Genomic DNA, 10965 nt, shown 5'->3' with positions numbered 1-10965 from the left:
GCCTTCTCCTTCCCACTCCGCTTCTCCTTGCCACTGGAGAAGAGTGCGTGGGAATGACCCCAGGTTAACGACTTCGCTTAAGGAATGAAATGACTAACGCTGTACTGCAGCTGAGAATCTCCCGTAGCGGCTTTGTTTAATGAACAAAATGACTAACGCTACTTCAGCCAAGAATTTCTCACGTAGTCCGGATTTCAGGTAAGAGGAAAGCTTTTAAAGGTTAAAAACGCAGGTTCGCTACATCATGTCATATGTGCTCTGTATGACCGAAAGTGATTTGAGTGTGTGAAACAGCTCTGAAGTAATCGAATTCCAAAAATGGTTAATTCCTCTGCATTCCCCGGCCTTTGTATGCTTGGCATGTGCTTCTGTGGAAAGCTGAGTGTCAGTGAACGAGAAGGATCCCGTCAGGCGATTGCATGTGTGGTGAGGGAAAATTGGAGTGAGCTTGGCAACCCTGAGCAGTGACTGAGTTGGACTCTGAACTGAACTGTGTAAAATGCATCAGGCAATCAGACTGGCTAATGTATGAGGAGGCATTACTGCTCTGCAGATTATCCCAGGAAATGCCTTCGGAAATTCTTGACCCAAAGAATGAGATAGCTGCAGAATTGTGTACATTAGGATAAAGCCAAAATGATTGCCTGCCCTTTTAACTTAAGAGATAGAGTATACCATCTGAAGTAGGCCTCTTTATTGCATAATGATTCATAGAAGAAAAACCTCAAGTGTCTCGAGATAAAAAACCGAGAGAGAAGAGAGATGATGGTGAGAGCCCCACCGGGAAAAAAAAGATCAGCAAGAGAGAGAGAGCAAGAAAGAGGCACTGACTGCTCCTACCTGGACAGGGTTAACTGACAGGTAGTTGTAATTCTTAGTGGTCAGCCTACTAAGCCCCTGTATATGCCAGTGAGTTTCTCTGATGGATTGCCTCATGGAAGTCAAAGGGGCTGCTGCTCATGTGAGCTTGTGTCTTGGAGCCTGGGGTGTTATGATCAAGCTTTTCTTCGTGTGGCAGTAAGTCAAGCTGAGGTTAGATTTGAAAGGCAGTGAGAGAAGCTCAAAAGTGTTTTTACATTAAGTGAGGAGATGGTGGCCGGCAGCCAGAAACCGTCTCCTTCAAAATGAAAAATAATGTCCAAAATATATCTCTTATTTCATCCAAAGGTATGCGGATGAATCTGTAATCTTTTGTCAGAATATTCCTTGACGGGTATCGTGAGATTTTGTAATTCGGACCCATCTTTAAATTTTAAAGAATGCCTTTAAAACACTAATTCAACTTTGAACTATCTGATTACACCAGAAGTACGCCACAATGATTGAGGTAAAAATCTGACCCATAATTTCAGCACATCCTACACTTCTACGTTCAAATTCTTACCACAGCGTGTAAACCTAGCTTTGTTGACTTCTGTGGAGCTAATACCAATTTACACCCTTATAGCTGATGCTGGAATTTGACACTTAGCTCTGCTCTAGTAGGCAAGAGATGACTGACTTGTTTAAACACTTTTAGTGGAATTTACGTGTTGTCATTTGGATGTGTTCAAGAATGTGAGCTCTGTTAAAACTGGTAGCCAGGTCTTGGGAGTGCATGGATGTTTTATGTGATTAAGCCATTGTTCACTCTCTTGCCATGAATCCTGGAGTCACATCCTTCTCCTTACTTTCTCTGGAGTTCAGGGTCCTTTTATATTTTCTTTGAATATTCATTGCAGAATATATTTACAAGTCCAAAGCTTCTTAGTATTGCTTAATTTGAGACTGTAAAAAAAAGTAGTTGGAAAAAAGTAATGGATATACAGTAAGTATTTGGGAGAACATTGATAATGGTTTCACTCCTGTGAGTGTAAATGTAATCTCACTTCATTGTAGTAATTGGCTCAGACTTAGTTAATATGTTCATGCTACCCTCAGAATTTGAATAATTAATTTCTTTTTCAGTACCCTTCATTTAATTGGTGATATACACAGAATTAATTTGGACTTTTGCAGTTATTGTACACAGAATAATTTTACTTACTGCATAAAGCCTTCAGTGAAAAATGTCAGAGGTTTTTATAAACTCTATCGACTTGAACAGATTAATTTTCAGTGTGAGGAGCGGTACCAAAGTATTGATAAGAGTCTGATTTGTGAAGTGCCAATGTTGGAAAAAAATCTGAGGAAATGTAGAGCTGGATCTTCAGCTTGTCTGAGCTCTGTAATAGTTCACATTTTATACTAGTAGAGATTATTTTGCTCTCTTCTTGCAGTCAGTATCCTCCTCCTCAGCAGAAAACTGAAGAGCAAAGTGAATGCGCTATCATATCATATCATATCATATCACATCACAGAGTGTTTCACATCCATAAGCATAATGGTAAAGTATAAGGAAGAACAGCAGATCTGCTATGATAAAAATATGCAGATTTAAAAAAAAAGACTCAATCAGTGTGGTTTCAAGTATGGTTTGATTCTAGGGCAAACCACAAAGAAATACAGAGGTGCTATAATAGAAGTGAACTTTTCTCTGGATAAGACCTTCTGTCTAGAATCTCTTTATAATGTTATCCCTTAGCACACAAAAAGACTTTTTTTTTTTTTCATTTGAAGTTACATAAATAGAAAAAGGAATCTTAATAACCTATGCTGAGACTGTAATTTAGGGGTAATAGGACAGACAATGTACATTGGAATGATGCTACTGAAATGCATGGTATTAAAACAATTCACACCAGTTTATCTGATATGTTTCAGTCACATAGAAGGAAAGCTTTAAAAATATACAATATACCTTTTTATAAAGGTATAAAGTATATGAATATAAACATGTAAATATATAAAATATCAACTTCATGGCACAGCATTGAAGATACAGAGAGTTGGGTTGTTTTTTATTATTATTATTATTTTACAATTTAGCAAAGATCTAAAAAGTTTTTATGATGCACAAAATTCTTTTGGCTTGTTTTTGGTGGAATTCATTTTGCCTACTAGCTGAAAGGTAGACTTTCAGTCCACGTTTGCTGCTTATGTCCTTCCTCTGTTAAATAGGGTCTTCAGAAGATCTCATTCATTTTAGGATGATATGAATCCCCTCCTAGAGGTGTTTCCTAAAGAAACAGCTAACTAGTTTAGCTTTAATGGCTAAAGTCAGATGAGAAGGAGCTCACCATTTACAACTTTCTGTGGCATATCCTCTGTTGGCATTTATTGTGCTATCAGTAAGGAAGCTAACGGTGAGCTCCCAGAGGAGATAGATACCTGCTGGAGGGGTGCAGATTTGAATGCAGGGCATGACCCTTCCCTTCTGGGGTGGAATCCGGAACATGATTGTTTGGCACATCTATGTCATATCTGTGAAAGAGTCACTCTACATAAATTACAGTTTAAAAATATGTTGGTGCATATGTGCTTGACAAGGATACCCTGCTTATCAGTGTTCTTTCTTTGCAGGCATATTCACTATGCAAACCACAGCTGTAAGCTGCCTGCATACACAAATTAGATTGGATATTTTTTGTCTTTGAAGTTCTTGCATCAAATGCAGACCTGTTCCCATATCAAAAAATGTGTGGGAAATCGCAATGTCTGATTAATGGATAGCTAGCTTATTGAGCTCAGCCTTAACCCCTTAATAAGCAGAGATATTTGTAGCTGAATTTCTTCTGAATTATAATGGGTGCCCAGCACATTTGTTTACTGTTAGTCAGATTTTGGGGTTGGCAAAAAGTACTCTAGTTTGATGAGAAGAATATGCTTTAAAGGAATTAACTGTAGTGATAGGATTTTCTTACTGAAGTTGCATACAGTTTTGTACTACTGAAGTACCAGATAAAAAGTGAAGCAATTAAATAATTTTTAAGCCTTTTTTTCCCTAGAAGGGAAAACCATTTCTTTTTAAAAAAGTTAGAATTTGCAGTATGAAGCAAAAAAATATCCCCCCACTCTATTCCTGAAACTAAAAACGTTTACTGTACTTCAAAGTTCAAGTGGGTTTCCTTTGTCTATGAAGGAATAAAGATGAAAAAAACTAGTATTCCCTATCAAAAGGCTTTTTCATGTACTTCCTTTGTCAGCAGTGGATCAAAGGTAACCTTAGATATAGGCACCTAGTCTCTGCCTCAGTAAAGTATTTCTAGTCAGTGAATCATTAGAGCATGTATTCAAATTCAAGCGCATGGTAGAGTTTCCTTGGTTTTCATTAGCATTCAGAGCATACTTGTGGACATGCATTTTCAAATGTTTTACTCAGCAGAGGTGAGCATAAGTACATATGTTTGTACATCTATATACTGGGATCTTTGATCCCATGAAGTGAATGAAAGCTGCTCATTTGCATCCCTTAGCAGTCTGTGTCCCAGTGTGTTTTTGTGTGTTGTAAACAAGCAGCTGCAGAGCTTATATTCCTCTCAAGATAATCACAGATGAAGTAAAAAAGAGACTTAAGTTTATGTTCACCTATCAAACAGAGCATCTCTCATCTCCAGCATTAACTTCATATTACACAATCGGGCAAGATTCAGTGATACACAAGACAGAACATACGCATTTTACCACAACATGAAACCACATTTGAACAAAATGCCATATCATATACAAACCTTTACTCTGTCCTTTTCTTCTTTTAATTAGGCAGAAGCAATCAATTATTCAGAGGTCCAACAGAGCGCTCTTAATAATGCCATTACTTAATATTGCATAGTATCCTTTAAGCATCAGGGAAAAAGGCATTGAAAGATCTGTGCAATACATAGCTGGGTGTTGCTGGCAGCCATGTGGTAGAGAAAGTGAATAACATGTATATTAAAAAAGGACTGTGCTGTCATTACACAACTTGACAGATACGCATTTAAAATAACTAAGAGAAGCGATGAATAAACAGTAGCGTGCTCCTGAGAAGGAAGATTAACTTTGTGCTAGGAAGCGATGTGCCTGGGAGTTTCTTGAAGGCCAATTTCTTAAAATGTAGTGTCTAGAAGGGACTGAAATATAAAATGAAAAGCCTGTATTGTCATTTCCAAAGTCCTCTCCATGTTATCACAACATATGTAGCTGCCTGTTTTTTTCTACTTTCATGAAAACTGATAGAGCATCCTATATTACAGTTTATCTGTGTTACACACTTGGTCTAGATTAACAAGATAAGGCAAATGCTGAACTTCACTGTTGAGCTGTAAAATAAAAAGTACTGGCATTTAGTCATTCCCTTATTCTGCACAAGCGTTTGCAGCAGTTTGACACAGCAGCTGTTGCACAATGTGTACATACAGAGTAACAGTAGACACTTTAGGAAGAACACAGACGGGAAGAGATTCTGTTTCATGTTGAGGAAGGAGACTGAATAACAAAATTGCCTGGTATAGTTATTTGCAGGCTTTTATTACAAACAATTCCTTGGGGGCAGGGAAGTAAGATGTCTTGCCAAGGGATTATTTTGAGCAAAGAAAATGATCTATGAAGTTTATGACTAAGAATCCTTGACACGCCCCAGTTGAAACTCCCATGCAGTCTGCTACTTAACGGAACTGCAAGCTGCATAATGTACATACATGGGATGAAAAGTGCATAGAAAATATGGGCACATTTCTTGCAATTTCAGATTGTGTCTAGCCTTTTCTTTATCCCAGAGGTCATAACAGCAGTGTTGACTCCTGCAAAGGCTTTCTCATTCCTGTAATTTTTAGATACATCATTAGCCCCGTTGACTTGCTTACATAAATAAGGACTATTGCTATGAGTAAAATTCTTCAGGATCAGGTTCTTACACTGCTTTATTAGAAATGCAGCCTGCTGTGACTCACACCTTCTAAATTCAAATCACATATAGCATAATACCTGTAGCAATTACAGTCATCTCTCAAACTGTGTCACATTAATTTTGGAAATTTTGAGAAAGTTGTCTTTGCAGCTTGTTTGATACCATAGTGTTGCCTAGTTGCACAGCATGTGGAGTGAAGTAAGCTGTCCTGGAGAGTCATCCAGGAGATAGACAAGTGTGACGTGTACCACATACCTACCTCTCTCCCTTGAAAAAATAAAACTAATCCTTCCCACTATCCAGCCACCTCCACATTCACTGAAACTAAGCTTCATGGAATATCTGAAATAAGACAATCTGGCAACTCGCAGTAGAATTAGAGAAACCAAATAATTTGATCTTTAGTGAGGAAAACTTCTTATGGCCCTTTTTGAGGCTAAAGGCTTGGTCTACAAAAAAGAACTAAAGCACAAGCACTGTGCTCTACAACAACAGTTCTGCCTAGGGATGCTTTCACTCAACATTAGGGAAGTCCTCTAGGAAATAAGTGTGGGATATGTTGGCCTTAAATTCACAGCCTAGCATATTCTTTTATAGCCTCCCTTTGTTAGCAAGCACCGCAGTCTAATGAACACGGCAGTGGAAATAGTTGCTAGGACCTGAGAACGTAGACATCCAAATTACTTACTTTATCTTTGATTTGAATGAAGTGGAATTAGTAGGGGTAGGGTTTTTTGCCTAATTTTGTAAGGAAATGAGGCATATATGATCATGCTGTATGTCTGTTTGGCTATATCTGTGTAACAGACTGCTCTCTGCCTCCCCACCTGATAACTTTAAACCTGTTTTCAAACACAGTCAAACACAAATTTGACAGAGGAGCAGAAATCTTAAGGAAGTTCTAACAAGTCACATGAAAATTGGCAGCTGAAGACAGAACAGAGAAAGTTGGCAGAAAGACAACCCAAATGACACAGGTAAAGGTGTCAGTCAGCTGCTTCTATGAACCAGTCAGCTGCTAGAAGGCCAGTCATCTGCTCCATCCATGCTATTTATTTGCAAGCACTCTTAACCAGCCCTAATGTTTGCTTCATTATTCCCAGACAACATGCAGATGAAATAAGCAGGAAACCGAGGACATAGAGTAGATAGATGAGGTTGTCAATATGAGAAGAAACTGGGGCTGTCAAATGGCATCTCAGAGCACAGAGAGCTAGATGAAATGAGAAGATATGCAACATGGCATACAAGTACAAAGGAACCCAAACTACTACTTGTTTTTGTAAAAATTCTGTGTTGTAGACAGTATTCTAGAATGATAGCAGCAATGTGAGGGAAAAGAATAGAAAAATGGGATTGAGATCTTGGATGATTGTCTGTCTAATCCAGCCTTCTACGATAAACCAGGCTCAAGTATAGCAGACCATCCTAAAGGGATAATTGCCCAACCTGTTTTTGTAAACCTTTTGTTCAATAAAATTCCACAGTTTCCCCATGCAGTTTGCTTACAGCTCTCTACTTGTAGAGGTGCTTTCATAATATGGTTTTCTTTATTGCAAATTGCTCTGATTTCTTCTTGTCCTTCCTTCAGTGAACATAGAGAGAGATTGGTTACTGTCCCCTTACAAGCAATCTTTCACACATGAAAGCCTGCTATCATGTCTCCCTTCAGTCTTCTAGACTAAATAAAACCAATTTCTTCAATCTTTCTTCATAGGTCATATTTTCTGAACCTCCTCTTCTCCACTTTGGACTTTATCCAGCTTTTCTTTAGCTTTTTGAAAAGCATGGTAACCAAAACTCTTATGCAATGCCATGTTCCAGCTGAAGCCTTAATAAGACTTAGTGAAGAAAAATAATTACTCTCTTTTATATAGAATATTTCTGGTGGCATATGCTGGCACAACAGTGGTTTACTTTTTCTTTCCTTTAATTTTAGTTTTGCAACAGTGTCATATCATTAATCTGTATTCTGCCTGTGGTTTAATACAGGCCTCAAGTCCTGTCAATATTTTTTGTTGTCTTGCCAGTTATTTTCACATTGTATTTGATTTCTTCTTCCTAAGTACAGGACTTGGTCTTCACTGTGATGAAATTAGCTATTTTGCATAAACGAGTGTTTATAGGGTAGAGCTCTTTGTATCTGAATATGGGTTTAGCCAACTTTGCCAAGGTAAGTGAAGACCAAGAATCTGATATACCTGCACAGAGCAAGCCAGGAAAGCTTATCGTCTGTTTGAAAATTATTATCAGTATTATAGCATTTATTACAGAAGTATTCAAGAACATTCTTTAAATATTTGTAGAGAGTTGTATTATTCAGTTGCAGGGGTGGAAATCAGAGGCATGAAGGTTTTGACAGTAACATTTTCAAAAAGAGCCAGTGCAAGTTTTGTGTTCCAGCAAAACAGCCTTAGATGTATCAGCCAAATGTAAGCTATTTGCTTCCTAAGAATAAGCCTGATTTCCTGCAATGGTGAAGGCATTCAAACTTGAAGGCTGTTTGGAAAATTTTGACCAAAGGAACCCATCTGAAAACATCAAGCCAAGGCAGAAATTGGAATGTAATTTGAGTGTCTGTATCTATGAGTACACACAATCTTATGTCTTGGCAAAGGGTCTGAAGTAAAATATACAGCCTTACAGCTATGCTTATTAACTCAGGCACGGCACTAACCGGCAGTGTCTCTATACGACAGCTGGTGCATGTCTAGCTGGCTCAGTGTATGAGTGGAGTTAACGCAAGACTATCTACGTTGTCCGTTTAGGAAAACACTGAATCTTTGTTTTCAGTCTTATCCTCAATGGGTGGATGAAGTGCTGTATTGCCTCACACTGGCAGCCTAACATTTTTCACAAGCGATAAATGTCAAGATTTGAGGACACCAACTGCAGTTTTCACTTAGGAGTTTTTGCCTACCTGAAGTTTCCCTGTGCAGAGTGGTGCTAAATGTACTTATCAAAAGAGGTGATTCATCAATGCAGAGATACGCTAACTGTTGCGTGCGTGTGTGCACATCCAGTACCCTTGCTCACATTCTCAGGCATGTACAGATTTAAAAGATATTGCTCTTGATCCAAAGTGCCTATCCTTTTTGGTCATTTTTAATTCTATCTTTCTACTTTTCTCTGTTGTCACTGAATTTACTCATTGAGAAACAACTGTAGGCACTGTGTGAATTCCAGTATATGTATTTTCCTCTTACGGCCCTACCTACAAACATACTCCATATGCTAAGAGCCCTAACAAAACCAAATGCTGGCTTTGTGGATGCGAACAACTTTTTTGCCATGCTAAAGAGAGAATATTATTTAACATACAGATGCAAGAAAACCAGAACTGCTAGAACATATTTTGGAATGTGAACAATAGTCACAAGCCAGCGATAAAGTACAGCCTCCAATTCGCTTGTAGAAACATAAGCAGATAAAGTATATATTGCATTTAATAAAGTATGTATCCTCAGGGAGAGAGAAACAGAGTATTTCTGCTTTTAGATGAAAATAGGAAAAAATGATTAAAATCAGGAAGACTTTTAGTTTCTGGGGTTAATAAATCTGTGTGTAGCTTTTCAGTTCATCATATGCTAGAAACTGCCCCTGTATTGCTGAATAAATCAGTCTGTGTTGCTTTGTGTTTGACAAGATGTTTATTTCTGAGCCAGTGATACTCCATATAAAATAACCTCTCTACGAACAAGTAGGAAGTCATGTTTAATCAGAGCTTTCAGGACACAGAAACTAAAAAGGCAGTGGAATGTGTGATTGGTATGAAAAAGTAGGCATTTTTCTCCACGCCTTCCTTTTTTCTCTGTTGGAGGATGTTATTTGAGGTCAGGTAGCCCATGTAGGATGCAGGAAAAAAAACAACATAAATCCAAACACCATTGCCTATGATATGTTAAGGAAAGGCATGTTTGTGGAGAAAGTCTCTGAGTACCTCTGGTCTCTGGATTTTAGAAGCAAGTAACTAAATAGATGAACTTAAACTGGAAACAGAAAATTCTGCACACCTTTTTGCACCCCAACATAAGGTTGTGAGAGAGGAATAGCTTTAACAAATCAGAATGTGATAGTAGTCAGATGTTGCTGTACCAGTTATGACCATGATTTTGGGACCTGAGCCTGAATGAGCTAGGTGCTATTGACTACATCACGATCCACATGTTTTTCATGCATAGTAGATTGTCAGTCAAAACACTCTTTTTCTTCTTTAATGACATCCTTATTAAGGGGAACAGATTGCTAGCCACATCTTATTCTGTTGGAAAGGAAACATGAGAAGTTTTCTTCATTCAACAAAGACATTCTGTGTCTTAATTTCTTCATACATAAACAAGATACTGAGTATATTAATAGGTTAAAGAGGACCATATAACTGAATACACACAACTGAAATGCAGAAAGTATGTATGTAAAGGTTATGGGGTTTTTAATTGGCATACCACTTGTAACCACAAAAGGGAAATTTTGACAGTATTTATAATGCATGCATTGATACATTTATGGGGGGAATGCTAACTCATGTATGGTAATTCATCTGCTTTTAGAGCCTGCTGGCTTATTACTTTCTCCCTGTGAACGATGCTTTAAGAACAGTAGCTTTTAGTTGTTTCATCATGCAAGGATGTTAGCGACACCAAGAGTATTTTCATTTATTTCCTTGTCATAGTTAAAGCATTTTTATAATTGCAAAACTCCTCTTTAATTACCATTGTTATTTCTACAGTGGGAAGCTCACCCTGTTTTGGAATGTTGGTTTTGTACTTAATTCTTTGCCTTCCCAGCTTGTGTAATTCTGCATAGGCAATTATTAAAACGTAAACTTGTCTAGCAGCAAAATGACCACAGAGTTTTCCACATAAAGATGACTGACTGTAGAGTCAGGTAGGAAGTGAAAACTTTGAACTTGAGTGGGAAAAAGGAAAAGAAGAGAACATTTATGAGAACATTTGGTGGGAGTACAAAGGATGAACAGCCTACATGTCTGGGCCTTGCCATTCACTTGCTTTGCCTGCTGTGCGGCAAGCTAAATCAGTTTTCCGTACCTCAGATTGCCCATCTCTTCAGTGAGGACCATAGCACAAACAGTAGGATAGTCATGAAATACATAGAGCATATCAAAGATACGATGCTGTTACGAATTCGAAGAGTTTGGAAAAAAAAAAATCTCTGTCAAATAGTACATTGCTTTTACAGATTCCACCAGACTTCTATTT

Source organism: Haliaeetus albicilla, chromosome 5 (genome assembly GCF_947461875.1).
Source record: "Haliaeetus albicilla chromosome 5, bHalAlb1.1, whole genome shotgun sequence".
Taxonomy (NCBI): Eukaryota; Metazoa; Chordata; class Aves; order Accipitriformes; family Accipitridae; genus Haliaeetus; species Haliaeetus albicilla.
The sequence above is the reverse complement of the archived record's forward strand: the minus strand, read 5'-3'. Positions refer to the sequence as shown.